Source organism: Nerophis ophidion, linkage group LG01 (assembly GCF_033978795.1).
Source record: "Nerophis ophidion isolate RoL-2023_Sa linkage group LG01, RoL_Noph_v1.0, whole genome shotgun sequence".
Lineage (NCBI taxonomy): Eukaryota > Metazoa > Chordata > Actinopteri > Syngnathiformes > Syngnathidae > Nerophis > Nerophis ophidion.
Window position 1 is genome coordinate 69472378 of NC_084611.1, and position 14918 is coordinate 69487295.

The window sequence follows — 14918 nt, forward strand, 5'->3', positions numbered from 1 at the left end:
GCTGAACATGAGCTGATCAGGTATGTTGCAAACTACTTCATGATAAAAACACAGGACCTTGCTATTATTTATTTCCCAGTTTATGTATAAAGGTAAGAAGTAAAGTCAAAAAAAGACTTGTTTCCACCCTGTTTCAAACAGGGGACCTTTCGCGTGTTAGGCGAATGTGATTACCACTACACCATGGAAACTGCTGCAAGAACTCACCTTTGTCAAGACTTACAAGTTGATATTCGGCCGATGGAAAACATGTGGCTCGCAAGTTTCATTGCTGTTATTAACTGCATTGCATTTCTTGCCTTTTGTGGATGTTGTTATATCCCTTGTGCACGTAGAATGTGTTCCACTTCGTAGCATTTCAAACGCTCTTCCTCTTAACTGAGTTCATGAACAAAAGTTGTTATGCAGGCATTGGTGGTTCAGTGGAAGAATTCTCGCTTGCCATGCGAAAGACCCGGGTCCGATTCCCGGCCAATGCATCTGTTGCTTTTTTTAGATTTTAAATAATATTCACAAGGGACGAAAGCAATGTTTGTGACAACCGCAAGACACAGGCATTGCACTCAGAAGGCATATTGGACTCACCGAAGACTGAAGCAGAGTACTCCAAGTTACTCCCATCCAAAGACAATGACATTGGGCCATCGTAAGAAGAGATTTTCTAATAATTGGGGGAGTAATGAATCAAATTTGAAAGTCAGTCTCTGCGGCGCAATTGGTCAGCGCGCTCGGCTGTTAACTGAGAGGATAGTTGTTCAAGCCCACCCAGGGATGATGCTTTGCCACGACCACATTTTGAGGGTTTTCTTGTACAGCCCGTGTCCTTCTCTAAATTGGCATGATAGTTTCGAGATAAAACGTGTGCCACGTTTGCAACCGTGCTTGTTTAAAATAGTGATAATCAATGCTCTCCCCTCAAATTGGCTATCCTTTGAGTATAGGGTTATAGGCATCAAGTTGAAATCCATGATGTTCCAGGCGCTGTAGCTGTCAGTCAAAATGCCTGTTTGTTAAACGGGAGATGTTTGGCTGAAATCCTGTCAGTGTCTTGGTGTTTTTTCTGTATCACTTTCTCAGTTTGTTTTCAAACCACGTGAATGTGGGCCTAACTTCTATTCGTTTTGAATGAAATCCCAATGGATCCACAGAGTTTGATGTTGACTACAATTTCTTAATAAGAAATGCCATTTTAAATGTGGACAAAACCAGCACTCAGAAATAAACACGACTTCAGTTGGGTTCCAAATCACTTTGTTACTAGTAGTTTGTCTGGATACTAACCAGAGTAAGCCCTTTTAGGCTTAAGACAGCAGAGTGGCGCAGCGGGAGCGTGCTGTACCCGTAACCCAGAGGTCGATGGATCGGAACCATCCTCTGCTAAGGTTTAGGTTTCAGGTGAATCGTTGACTGATTCGTGTATTGAAACAAAGGCCAACACCCATTCAGCTCACAGCTGTCTTCTCTAACTCTTTGGGAATTACATTTATGATTCCTGCTAAGGTGAGAGTTTAAACATCTTATAAGTCAATCTCAACAGTACAGTTACAATCCATCCAACGCCCGGAGAATACAGTGACTTGAATGAATGACAGATTTCACTGGTTTGTGCATGACATTTCCATGGAACCCAGCATTCATGATGTTGAAGCCTGAGGTCTGCCTATATGAGAACCCTCTAAATTTGGTGTTGTGTGTGCTCAGCTGAACATGAGCTGATCAGGTATGTTGCAAACTACTTCATGATAAAAACACAGGACCTTGCTATTATTTATTTGCCGGTTTATGTATAAAGGTAAGAAGTAAAGTCAAAAAAAGGCTTGTTTCCACCCTGTTTCGAACAGGGGACCTTTCGCGTGTTAGGCGAATGTGATAACCACTACACCATGGAAACTGCTGCAAGAACTCACCTTTGTCAAGACTTACAAGTTGATATTCGGCCGATGGAAAACATGTGGCTCGCAAGTCTCATTGCTGTTAGTAGCTGCATTTCATTTCTTGCCTTTTGTGGATGTTGTTATATCCCTTGTACACGTAGAATGTGTTCCACTTCGTAGCATTTCAAACGCTCTTCCTCTTAACCGAGTTCATGAACCAACATTGTTATGCAGACATTGGTGGTTCAGTGGTAGAAGTCTCGCTTCCCATGCGGGAGACCCGGGTCCGATTCCCGGCCAATGCATCTGTTGCTTTTTTTAGATTTTAAATAATATTCATAAGGGACAAAAGCGATTTTTGTGACAACCGCAAGACACAGGCATTCCACTCAGAAGGCATATTGGACTCACCGAAGACTGAAGTGGAGTACTCCAAGTTACTCCCATCCAAAGACAAAGACATTGGGCCATCGTAACAAGAGGTTTTCTAATAATTGGGGGAGTAATGAATCAAATTTAAAAGTCAGTCTCTGCGGCGCAATTGGTCAGCGCGCTCAGCTGTTAACTGAGAGGATAGTTGTTCAAGCCCACCCAGGGACGATGCTTTACCACGAGCACAATTTGAGGGTTTTCTTGTACAGCCTGTGTCCTACTCTAAATTGGCACAATAGTTTCGAGATAAAACGTGTGCCACGTTTGCAACCGTGCTTGTTTAAAATAGTGATAATCAATGCTTTCCCCTCAAATTGGCTATCCGTTGAGTATAGGGTTATAGGCATCAAGTTGAAATCCATGATGTTCTAGGCGCTGTAGCTGTCAGTCAAGATGCCTGTTTGTTAAACGTTAGATGTTTGGCTGAAATCCTGTCAGTGTCTTGGTGTTTTTTCTGTATCACTTTCTCAGTTTGTTCTCAAACCACGTGAATGTGGGCCTAACTTCTATTCGTTTTGAATGAAATCCCAATGGATCCACAGAGTTTGATGTTGACTACAATTTCTTAATAAGAAATGCCATTTTAAATGTGGACAAAACCAGCACTCAGAAATAAACACGACTTCAGTTGGGTTCCAAATCACTTTGTTTCTAGTAGTTTGTCTGGATACTAACCAGAGTAAGCCCTTTTAGGCTTAAGACAGCAGAGTGGTGCAGCGGGAGCGTGCTGGGCCCATAACCCAGAGGTCGATGGATCGAAACCATCCTCTGCTAAGGTTTAGGTTTCAGGTGAATCTTTGACTGATTCTTGTATTGAAACAAAGGCCAACACCCATTCAGCCCACAGCTGTCTTCTCTAACTCTTTGGGAATTATATTTATGATTCCTGCTAAGGTGAGAGTTTAAACATCTTATAAGTCAATCTCAACAGTACAGTTACAATCCATCCAACGCGCGGAGAATACAGTGACTTGAATGAATGACAGATTTAACTGGTTTGTGCATGACATTCTCATGGAACCCAGCATTCATGATGTTGAAGCCTGAGGTCTGCCTATATGAGAACCCTCTAATTTTGGTGTTGTGTGTGCTCAGCTGAACATGAGCTGATCAGGTATGTTGCAAACTACTTCATGATAAAAACACAGGACCTTGCTATTATTTATTTCCCGGTTTATGTATAAAGGTAAGAAGTAAAGTCAAAAAAAGGCTTGTTTCCACCCTGTTTCGAACAGGGGACCTTTCGCGTGTTAGGCGAATGTGATAACCACTACACCATGGAAACTGCTGCAAGAACTCACCTTTGTCAAGACTTACAAGTTGATATTCGGCCGATGGAAAACATGTGGCTCGCAAGTCTCATTGCTGTTAGTAGCTGCATTTCATTTCTTGCCTTTTGTGGATGTTGTTATATCCCTTGTACACGTAGAATGTGTTCCACTTCGTAGCATTTCAAACGCTCTTCCTCTTAACTGAGTTCATGAACCAACATTGTGATGCAGGCATTGGTGGTTCAGTGGCAGAATTCTCGCTTCCCATGCGGGAGACCCGGGTCCGATTCCCGGCCAATGCATCTGTTGCTTTTTTTAGATTTTAAATAATATTCATAAGGGACAAAAGCGATTTTTGTGACAACCGCAAGACACAGGAATTCCACTCAGAAGGCATATTGGACTCACCAAAGACTGAAGTGGAGTACTCCAAGTTACTCCCATCCAAAGACGATGACATTGGGCCATCGTAACAAGAGATTTTCTAAAAATTGGGGGAGTAATGAATCAAGTTTAGAAGTCAGTCTCTGTGGTGCAATTGGTCAGCGCGCTCAGCTGTTAACTGAGAGGATGGGGGTTCAAGCCCACCCAGTGACGACACTTTGCCACGAGCACAGTTTGAGGGGTTTCTTGTACAACCCGTGTGCTTCTCTAAATTGGGACAATTGTTTTGAGATAAAACGTGTGCCACGTTTGCAACCGTGCTTGTTTATAATAGTGATAATCAATGCTCTCCCCTCAAATTGGCTATACGTTGAGTATAGGGTTATAGGCATCACGTTGAAATCCATGATGTTCCAGGCGCTGTAGCTGTCAGTCAAGATGCCTGTTTGTTAAACGGGAGATGTTTGGCTGAAATCCTGTCAGTGTCTTGGTGTTTTTTCGGTATCACTTTCTCAGTTTGTTCTCAAACCACATGAATGTGGGCCTAACTTCTATTCGTTTTGAATGAAATCCCAATGGATCCACAGAGTTTGATGTTGACTACAATTTCTTAATAAGAAATGCCATTTTAAATGTGGACAAAACCAGCACTCAGAAATAAACACGACTTCAGTTGGGTTCCAAATCACTTTGTTACTAGTAGTTTGTCTGGATACTAACCAGAGTAAGCCCTTTTAGGCTTAAGACAGCAGAGTGGCGCAGCGGGAGCGTGCTGGGCCCATAACCCAGAGGTCGATGGATCGAAACCATCCTCTGCTAAGGTTTAGGTTTCAGGTGAATCTTTGAATTATTCGTGTATTGAATTAAAGGCCAACACCCATTCAGCCCATAGCTGTCTTCTCTAACTCTTTGGGAATTACATTTATGATTCCTGCTAAGGTGAGAGTTTAAACATCTTATAAGTCAATCTCAACAGTACAGTTACAATCCATCCAACGCCCGGAGAATACAGTGACTTGAATGAATGACAGATTTCACTGTTTTGTGCATGACATTTCCATGGAACCCAGCATTCATGATGTTGAAGCCTGAGGTCTGCCTATATGAGAACCCTCTAAATTTGGTGTTGTGTGTGCTCAGCTGAACATGAGCTGATCAGGTATGTTGCAAACTACTTCATGATAGAAACACAAGACCTTGCTATTATTTATTTCCCGGTTTATGTATAAAGGTTAGAAGTAAAGTCAAAAAAAGGTTTGTTTCCACCCTGTTTCGAACAGGGGACCTTTCGCGTGTTAGGCGAATGTGATAACCACTACACCTTGGAAACTGCTGCAAGAATATACCTTTGTCAAGACTCACAAGTTGATATTCGGCCGATGGAAATCATGTTGCTCGCAAGTCTCATTGCTGTTATTAACTGCATTGCATTTCTTGCCTTTTGTGGATGTTGTTATATCCCTTGTGCACGTAGAATGTGTTCCACTTCGTAGCATTTCAAACGCTCTTCCTCCTAACCGAGTTCATGAACAAATGTTGTTATGCAGGCATTGGTGGTTCAGTGGAAGAATTCTCGCTTGCCATGCGGGAGACCCGGGTCCGATTCCCGGCCAATGCATCTGTTGCTTTATTTAGATTTTAAATAACATTCATAAGGGACAAAAGCAATGTTTGTGACAACCGCAAGACAGGCATTCCACTCAGAAGGCATATTGGACTCACAGAAGACTGAAGTGGAGTACTCTAAGTTACTCCCATCCAAAGACAATGACATTGGGCCATCGTAACAAGAGATTTTCTAATAATTGGGGGAGTAATGAATCAAGTTTAGAAGTCAGTCTCTGTGGCGCAATTGGTCAGCGCGCTCGGCTGTTAACTGAGAGGATGGTGGTTCAAGCCCACCCAGGGATGACACTTTTCCACGAGCACAGTTTGAGGGTTTTCTTGTACAACCCGTGTGCTTCTCTAAATTGGCACAATTGTTTTGAGATAAAACGTGTGCCACGTTTGCAACCGTGCTTGTTTAAAATACTGATAATCAATGCTCTCCCCTCAAATTGGCTATACGTTGAGTATAGGGTTATAGGCATCAAGTTGAAATCCATGATGTTCCAGGCGCTGTAGCTGTCAGTCAAGATGCCTGTTTGTTAAACGGGAGATGTTTGGCTGAAATCCTGTCAGTGTCTTGGTGTTTTTTCTGTATCACTTTCTCAGTTTTTTTCTAAACCACGTGAATGTGGGCCTAAATTCTATTCGTTTTGAATGAAATCCCAATGGATCCACAGTTTGATGTTTACTACAATTTCTTAATAAGAAATGCCATTTTAAATGTGGACAAAACCAGTACTCAGAAATAAACACGACTTCAGTTGGGTTCCAAATCACTTTGTTACTAGTAGTTTGTCTGGATACTAACCAGAGTAAGCCCTTATAGGCTTAAGACAGCAGAGTGGCGCAGCGGGAACGTGCTGGGCCCATAACCCAGAGGTCGATGGATCGAAACCATCCTCTGTTAAGGTTTAGGTTTCAGGTGAATCTTTGACTGATTCGTGTATTGAAACAAAGGCCAACACCCATTCAGCCCACAGCTGTCTTCTCTAACTCTTTGGGAATTACATTTATGATTCCTGCTAAGGTGAGAGTTTAAACATCTTATAAGTCAATCTCAACAGTACAGTTACAATCCATCCAACGCCCGGAGAATACAGTGACTTGAATGAATGACAGATTTCACTGGTTTGTGCATGACATTCTTATGGAACCCAGCATTCATGATGTTGAAGCCTGAGGTCTGCCTATATGAGAACCCTCTAAATTTGGTGTTGTGTGTGCTCAGCTGAACATGAGCTGATCAGGTATGTTGCAAACTACTTCATGATAAAAACACAGGACCTTGCTATTATTTATTTCCCGGTTTATGTATAAAGGTAAGAAGTAAAGTCAAAAAAAGGCTTGTTTCCACCCTGTTTCGAACAGGGGACCTTTCGCGTGTTAGGCGAATGTGATAACCACTACACCATGGAAACTGCTGCAAGAACTCACTTTTGTCAAGACTTACACGTTGATACTTGGCTAATGGAAAACATGTGGCTCGCAAGTCTCATTGCTGTTAGTAGCTGCATTGCATTTCTTGCCTTTTGTGGATGTTATATCCCTTGTGCACGTAGAATGTGTTCCACGTCGTAGCATTTCAAACGCTCTTCCTCTTGACCGAGTTCATGAACCAACATTGTTATGCAGGCGTTGGTGGATCAGTGGTAGAATTCTCGCTTCCCATGCGGGAGACCCGGGTCCGATTCCCGGCCAATGCATCTGTTGCTTTTTTTAGATTTTAAATAATATTCATAAGGGACAAAAGCGATGTTTGTGACAACCGCAAGACACAGGCATTCCACTCAGAAGGCATATTGGACTCACCGGAGACTGAAGTGGAGTACTCCAAGTTACTCCCATCCAAAGACAATGACATTGGGCCATCGTAACAAGAGATTTTCTAATAATTGGGGGAGTAATGAATCAAGTTTAGAAGTCAGTCTCTGTGGCGCAATTGGTCAGCACGCTCAGCTGTTAACTGAGACGATGGGGGTTCAAGCCCACCCAGGGACGACACTTTGCCACGAGCACATTTTGAGGGTTTTCTTGTACAACCCGTATGCTTCTCTAAATTGGCACAATTGTTTTCAGATAAAACGTGTGCCACGTTTGCAACCGTGCTTGTTTAAAATAGTGATAATCAATGCTCTCCGCTCAAATTGGCTATACGTTGAGTATAGGGTTATAGGCATCAAGTTGAAATCCATGATGTTCCAGGCGCTGTAGCTGTCAGTCAAGATGCCTGTTTGTTAAACGGGAGATGTTTGGCTGAAATCCTGTCAGTGTCTTGGTGTTTTTTCTGTATCACTTTCTCAGTTTTTTCCTAAACCACGTGAATGTGGGCCTAACTTCTATTCGTTTTGAATGAAATCCCAATGGATCCACAGAGTTTGATGTTTACTACAATTTCTTAATAAGAAATGCCATTTTAAATGTGGACAAAACCAGCACTCAGAAATAAACACGACTTCAGTTGGGTTCCAAATCACTTTGTTACTAGTAGTTTGTCTGGATACTAACCAGAGTAAGCCCTATTAGGTTTAAGACAGCAGAGTGGCGCAGCGGGAGCGTGCTGGGCCCATAACCCAGAGGTCAATGGATCGAAACCATCCTCTGCTAAGGTTTAGGTTTCAGGTGAATATTTGACTGATTCTTGTATTGAAACAAAGGCCAACACCCATTCAGCCCACAGCTGTCTTCTCTAACTCTTTGGGAATTACATTTATGATTCCTGCTAAGGTGAGAGTTAAAACATCTTATAAGTCAAACTCAACAGTACATTTACAATCCATCCAACGCCCGGAGAATATGGTGACTTGAATGAATGACAGATGTCACTGGTTTGTGCATGACATTTCCATGGAACCCAGCATTCATGATGTTGAAGCCTGAGGTCTGCCTATATGAGAACCCTCTAAATTTGGTGTTGTGTGTGCTCAGCTGAACATGAGCTGATCAGGTATGTTGCAAACTACTTCATGATAAACACACAGGACCTTGCTATTATTTATTTCCCGGTTTATGTATAAAGGTAAGAAGTAAAGTCAAAAAAAGGCTTGTTTCCACCCTGTTTCGAACAGGGGACCTTTCGCGTGTTAGGCGAATGTGATAACCACTACACCATGGAAACTGCTGCAAGAACTCACTTTTGTCAAGACTCACAAGTTGATATTCGGCCGATGGAAAACATGTGGCTCGCAAGTCTCATTGCTGTTAGTAGCTGCATTGCATTTCTTGCCTTTTGTGGATGTTGTTATATCCCTTGTGCACGTAGAATGTGTTCCACTTCGTAGCATTTCAAACGCTCTTCCTCTTAACCGAGTTCATGAACAAACATTGTTATGCAGGCATTGGTGGTTCAGTGGAAGAATTCTCGCTTGCCATGCGGGAGACCCGGGTCCGATTCCCAGCCAATGCATCTGTTGCTTTATTTAGATTTTAAATAATATTCATAAGGGACAAAAGCAATGTTTGTGACAACCGCTAGACACAGGCATTCCACTCAGAAGGCATATTGGATTCACTGAAGTGGAGTACTCCAAGTTACTCCCATCCAAAGACAATGACATTCGGCCATCGTAACAAGAGATTTTCTAATAATTGGGGGAGTAATGAATCAAGTTTAGAAGTCAGTCTCCGTGGCGCAATTGGTCAGCGCGCTCGGCTGTTAACTGAGAGGATGGTGGTTCAAGCCCACCCAGGGACGACACTTTGCCACGAGCACAGTTTGAGGGTTTTCTTGTACAACCCGTGTGCTTCTCTAAATGGGAACAATTGTTTTGAGATAAAACGTGTGCCACGTTTGCAACCGTGCTTGTTTAAAATAGTGATAATCAATGCTCTCCCCTCAAATTGGCTATCCGTTGAGTATAGGGTTATAGGCATCAAGTTGAAATCCATGATGTTCCAGGCGCTGTAGCTGTCAGTCAAGATGCCTGTTTGTTAAACGGGAGATGTTTGGCCGAAATCCTGTCAGTGTCTTGGTGTTTTTTCTGTATCACTTTCTCAGTTTTTTCCTAAGCCACGTGAATGTGGGCCTAATTTCTATTCGTTTTGAATGAAATCCCAATGGATCCACAGAGTTTGATGTTGACTACAATTTCTTAATAAGAAATGCCATTTTAAATGTGGACAAAACCAGCACTCAGAAATAAACACGACTTCAGTTGGGTTCCAAATCACTTTACTAGTAGTTTGTCTGGATACTAACCAGAGTAAGCCCTATTAGGTTTAAGACCGCAGAGTGGCGCAGCGGAGCGTGCTGGGCCCATAACCCAGAGGTCGATGGATCGAAACCATCCTCTGCTAAGGTTTAGGTTTCAGGTGAATCTTTGACTGATTCTTGTATTGAAACAAAGGCCAACACCCATTCAACCCACAGGTGTCTTCTCTAACTCTTTGGGAATTACATTTATGATTCCTGCTAAGGTGAGAGTTTAAACATCTTATAAGTCAATCTCAACAGTACAGTTACAATCCATCCAACGCCCGGAGATTACAGTGACTTGAATGAATGACAGATTTCACTGGTTTGTGCATGACATTCTTATGGAACCCAGCATTCATGATGTTGAAGCCTGAGGTCTGCCTATATGAGAACCCTCTAAATTTGGTGTTGTGTGTGCTCAGCTGAACATGAGCTGATCAGGTATGTTGCAAACTACTTCATGATAAAATTTGGGACCTTTATCAAGGCTTACAAATTGATATTCGGCCGATGGAGAACATGGTGCTCGCTAGTCTTATTGCTGTTATTTGCTGCATTGGATTTCTTGCCTTTTGTGGATGTTGTTATATCCCTTGAATACGTAGAATGTGTGATGTAACATTATTTGGTATTAGGAAGGGACCTTTATTTTGAAGGAGAGTTGCTCCTTCCTCTGGTTTCCGGTAGTCTGCGCATGACAGTCCGACGCTCACTTGTTCACACACGAGACATATTTATGTGTTTCTGCGCTCAAAGTTTGTTGTCTCTTCCCACAAAGTGCCTTAGAAACATTGTCTGTAAGTCTTGTGTCTGTTTTATGAGTAACATGAACACGTTGTGTGTGCGTGTAAATGTAAAAATAGTACTGTGTGACGATAGCTTGTTCTTATGTTTTAGCTTGTTGCTACTTAGCATTTAACTTCTTTGCTTGCTAGCTTACTCCTCTAAAGGAGGGTGCAATCTTTGTGTCTCTCCTCAGTGTATAATGTAAATTATCCTGTGTTGTTTACAAGCATTCCATATATAAATCTTATTCATGTGTGGCTTTGAATGTTCGGACTATTTACATACGTTTATGAACACTGTTTACATGCTATTGTATGGCCTGTGTGTGTATGTGTGAAAATGTACGGACATGTTACTTAGTAGTCTTCATTTGACATGTATTTTATGTCTCTTTATACAGTTTTACAAAAACGAAAACAAAATCAATACAAGGAAAATAGAAAACAAAGGAAGAAATTACCAATTCGACAAGAAAAAAGGTGAAGTGCATTGACTGTGAAAACCAATAAAGCTTCTTAAAGATAAAAGGCCTGGACTCTTTCTTCCATTTCCCGGTCCCGTAACCCAGAGGTCGATGGATCGGAACAATCTTCTGCTATGATTTAGGTTTCAGGTGAATTCTTAACTGACTCTTATATTGAAAGCAAGGTCAACACCCATTCTGACTACAGCTGTCTTCTCTAATTCTTTGGGAATTACATTTATGATTCTTGCTAAGCTGAGAGTTTAAACATCTTATAAATCAATCTAAATAGTACAGTTGCAATCCATTCAACGCCCGTAGATTAAAGTGAGTTGAATGAATGACGATTTCACTGGTTTGTGCGTGACATTTTCATGGAACCCAGCATTCATGATGTTGAATCCTGAGGTCTGCCTATATGAGAACCCTCTAAATTTGATGTTGTGTGTGCTCAGCTGAACATGAGCTGATCAGTTATGTTGCAAACTACTTCATGATGAAACACAGGACCTTGCTATTATTTATATCCTTGTTTATTTATAGAGGTAAGAAGTGAAGTAAAAAAAAAAAAACTATAACCTATTTCCACCCTGTTTCGATTAGGGGACGTTTCGCGTGTTCAGCGAATGTGATAACCACTACACCATGGAAACTACTGCAAGTCTCAGACCTTTATCAAGACTCACAAATTGATTTTCGGCCGATGGAGAACGTGGTGCTTGCTAGTCTTATTGCTGTTATTAGCTGCATTGCATTTCTTGCCTTTTGTGGATTTTGTTATATCCCTTGTACACGTAGAATGTGTTCCACTTCGTAGCATTTTTTTGTCCGTCGCAGCCCGCATTTCAAACGCTCTTCATCCTAACCAAGTTCATGAATACTGTCTGCTCCACAGGCTTTGGTGGTTCAGTGGTAGAATTCTCTCTTGCCATAAGGGAGACCCGGGTCCGATTCCTGGCTAATGATCTCAGTTGCTTTTATTACATTTTAAATAATATTCATAAGGGACAAAAGCAATGTTTGTGACAACTGCTAAACACAGGCATTCCAGTCAAAAGGCATATTGGACTCACCAAAGGATGAAGCAGTGTACTCCAAATTACTCCCATTCAAAAACAATGACATCGGGCCATTGTAACATGAGATTTTATAATGTTTCGGGGAGTAATGAATCAATTGTAGAAGTCTGTGTCTGTGGCATAAACAGTCAGCGCGTTCGGCTGTTTCTGAGAGGGTTGTTTTTAGCCCACCTAGGGACGAGATTTTGACACGAGCACCCGGGTTGGGGGTTTTCTTGTACAGCCCATGTCCTTCTCTAAATTTGCACAAGATTTCTAGTTAAAACATGTGCCACGTTTGCAACATAACTTTCAGCCATGCTCGTTTAAACTAATGTAAATGACTGATAATCAATGCTATCGCTTCAAATTGGCTATCAATTGAGTATAGGGTTATAGGCATCGAGTTGAAATCCATGATTTTCCAGGCGCTGTAGCTGTCAGTCAATGTGCCTGTTTGTTGAACGGGAGATGTTTGGCTCAAATCCTGTCAGTGTCTTGATGTTTTTTCTGTACAAACTTTCTCAGTTTGTTTTCAAACCACATGAATGCAAGACTAAATGCTATTCATTTTGACTGAAATCTCAATGGATCCACAGAGTTTGATGTTTACTACAATGTTTTTAGGGACCGATGTCCCAAAGGGACAGAGGACCCTATTGAATTTGTAGCGTTTTGTTGTATTAGGGACCGATGTCCCAAAGGGACAGAGGACCCTACTGAATATCTAGCATTTTTCAATTATTATTCTTTATTATAATACGGCCGCCTCTTTGATCTCTAATTTTACATCCTTAACATGCTTCAAAACTCATCAAATTAGACATCAGGACTGGCGATAATTGCGATTTAATCAAAAAACCAAACCCCAAAACTCAAAATTGCGCTCTAGCACCCCCTAGGAAGAAAACACAGACAAAACTGCCTCTAACTCCCAGTAGGAATGTCGTAGACACATAAAACAAAAACCTTTATGTAGGTCTCAGTTAGACCTATATGTCATCCACTGACAATCCCCAGCAAAAATCAACAAGAATGTTCCAATTCCCCCTTTAACTTGCCTTTTGTCAAACATTTCCTCTGAGGCCGTTTGTCGTGTCGGCTTCAAATAAGCACAGGAGAGAGATTGAACCCTTCTGATTAAATGTTGATGAACGGGTTTATAAACTAATCTAAGAGACTGATGTACAATACATGTGTATACAACTTTTTCTCTGTTTAATAATTCATCCATCCATCCATCTTCTACCGCTTATCCGGGCTTGGGTCGCGGGGGCAGTAGCCCAATCAGGGAAGTCCAGACTTCCCTCTCCTCAGCCACTTCCACCAGCTCTTCCCGGGGGATCCCGAGGCGCTCCCAGGTCTGGTGAGAGACATAGTCTCTTCAGCGTGTCGTAGGTCTTCTTCATGGTCTCATACCGGTGGTACATGTCCTGAACACCTCAACAACAAGGCTTCCCAATAAAATGCCCAAGCCACTTTAAAATTGTTATTACCATTATTACCAATAGTTGTTAATCAAATGTTGGGAAATTTTTGTGAGTATGTGATACACGATTGTAAAATATCTGATAAAGTATGACTTAAGTAGACAGTCTCTATAAGTGTGTCTTTTCATTTCAATAGGTTTGTCCTGAGAGGTGTCGTCGGAGACGTGTAGCCATCAGGCGCGCCGGACGGAGGGGGCAGGTTGGTGACCCCATTTTTCCCCTTATTTTGCAGTCACACAGCCGGTGATCATTGACGATGCGGCAGCCCAGTGGGCGTTTAGCTCATATGATTTCATGTTGGGTGGATTCTCCGCATTCGTTCCATAATGCTACAATGTTATTTATGTTCAATGACATTCTTCCCGCCAAGTCTCCCGGGATCTTTAGTTCCCATCGTCCAATCACGGCCATCAGTCCTGAGTTGCACTCATCACTGGTTGTGTGAACGTAGGCTTAGTGTCAAGATGCACCATATGTACAATTTCAGGTGCCAGCGGTCCGTGGGGAACCAGGGGTCATCAGGGAGGAGCCTGCTGTCCAGGAGGAAGCCCAGGTGCCGCTGCAGGTCTTCAAAGATAAGGTTGCTTCTGTTTTTCTACCTAGTGATAGTGGTAGTGTTAGTGAACCTCAGTCCGTCTGCGGTCGTGTGGCAATGGTCAAGAGGGATCGTTGGGGAATTACGTTAGCTAAGGTTGTGCGCGAATCTTTTCACCAGGGGGATAGCAGGTCTAGTTACGGAGGGATGCAATGTATGGCCATTGCATCAAGTAGTATAGAAAATCATGTGGTGAAAAGTGTGTTTTCGGGGGAGACCCAGGATCTCGATCGCATCCTGTATTCCGGCGACAAATGTTACAGTATTATGCGCAACCTGGGTATTTTTAGCCATCCGTCACATTATTTTTCTGTGCCGGATCTACCTAGTCATGTAGTTATTGATGAGCAGTTGTTTAGTTTCCATTTTAGTCAACACCCAGTATCAGGTGATGTGGGTGTTGAGCAGGAAAACAATCCCTTTGTGACTGCGTAATGGATTAGATGGAATTTTCAGGCAGTACAGCAGGTGTCTGCTGACACTGGTAACGTCTACATCTGCCATCATCTGTGAGGATGGACAGCTCGCTGTGGTCGACAGTCACTCACATAGTAGCTGTGGCCAGTGTAATACTGCACTTTTCCTGTTTAGATGACGTGCATCACTACATCTGTTGTTTGGCTGACGCTCTCAGTCCAGGGCCGAAGCCTTTTGAGCTGTGTGCCGTTGGGGTTAGTGTAGGTGCAAGTCCAGCATTGTCTGGAGCTTCTGTAGAGGGTTGCATCTTTGAGATGAACACTGCTGCAGCACCTGAGCTTAGTGACA

The 14918-nt window shown here is 42.4% G+C and overlaps 1 long non-coding RNA gene and 15 other non-coding genes across 16 annotated transcripts in view; 10 read left to right on the forward strand and 6 right to left on the reverse strand.

Moving 5' to 3' along the window:
• The window catches only part of LOC133538252 (uncharacterized), a 96531-nt gene that overhangs the window by 66877 nt on the left and 14736 nt on the right, over positions 1 to 14918 (forward strand). The gene's annotated exons all lie outside the window — the stretch shown is intronic.
• On the reverse strand, positions 119 to 191 carry trnav-aac (transfer RNA valine (anticodon AAC)). Its single transcript has one exon. It is a non-coding gene; the product is annotated as a tRNA-Val (tRNA).
• Positions 409 to 479, forward strand: trnag-gcc (transfer RNA glycine (anticodon GCC)). Its single transcript has one exon. It is a non-coding gene; the product is annotated as a tRNA-Gly (tRNA).
• On the reverse strand, positions 1819 to 1891 carry trnav-aac (transfer RNA valine (anticodon AAC)). Its single transcript has one exon. It is a non-coding gene; the product is annotated as a tRNA-Val (tRNA).
• Positions 2109 to 2179, forward strand: trnag-ccc (transfer RNA glycine (anticodon CCC)). The gene has a single exon. It is a non-coding gene; the product is annotated as a tRNA-Gly (tRNA).
• Positions 3519 to 3591, reverse strand: trnav-aac (transfer RNA valine (anticodon AAC)). The gene has a single exon. It is a non-coding gene; the product is annotated as a tRNA-Val (tRNA).
• trnag-ccc (transfer RNA glycine (anticodon CCC)) lies at positions 3809 to 3879 on the forward strand. Its single transcript has one exon. It is a non-coding gene; the product is annotated as a tRNA-Gly (tRNA).
• trnav-aac (transfer RNA valine (anticodon AAC)) lies at positions 5219 to 5291 on the reverse strand. The gene has a single exon. It is a non-coding gene; the product is annotated as a tRNA-Val (tRNA).
• trnag-gcc (transfer RNA glycine (anticodon GCC)) lies at positions 5509 to 5579 on the forward strand. Its single transcript has one exon. It is a non-coding gene; the product is annotated as a tRNA-Gly (tRNA).
• On the forward strand, positions 5799 to 5872 carry trnan-guu (transfer RNA asparagine (anticodon GUU)). The gene has a single exon. It is a non-coding gene; the product is annotated as a tRNA-Asn (tRNA).
• Positions 6915 to 6987, reverse strand: trnav-aac (transfer RNA valine (anticodon AAC)). Its single transcript has one exon. It is a non-coding gene; the product is annotated as a tRNA-Val (tRNA).
• Positions 7202 to 7272, forward strand: trnag-ccc (transfer RNA glycine (anticodon CCC)). Its single transcript has one exon. It is a non-coding gene; the product is annotated as a tRNA-Gly (tRNA).
• Positions 7494 to 7567, forward strand: trnan-guu (transfer RNA asparagine (anticodon GUU)). The gene has a single exon. It is a non-coding gene; the product is annotated as a tRNA-Asn (tRNA).
• trnav-aac (transfer RNA valine (anticodon AAC)) lies at positions 8612 to 8684 on the reverse strand. The gene has a single exon. It is a non-coding gene; the product is annotated as a tRNA-Val (tRNA).
• Positions 8902 to 8972, forward strand: trnag-gcc (transfer RNA glycine (anticodon GCC)). Its single transcript has one exon. It is a non-coding gene; the product is annotated as a tRNA-Gly (tRNA).
• On the forward strand, positions 9187 to 9260 carry trnan-guu (transfer RNA asparagine (anticodon GUU)). The gene has a single exon. It is a non-coding gene; the product is annotated as a tRNA-Asn (tRNA).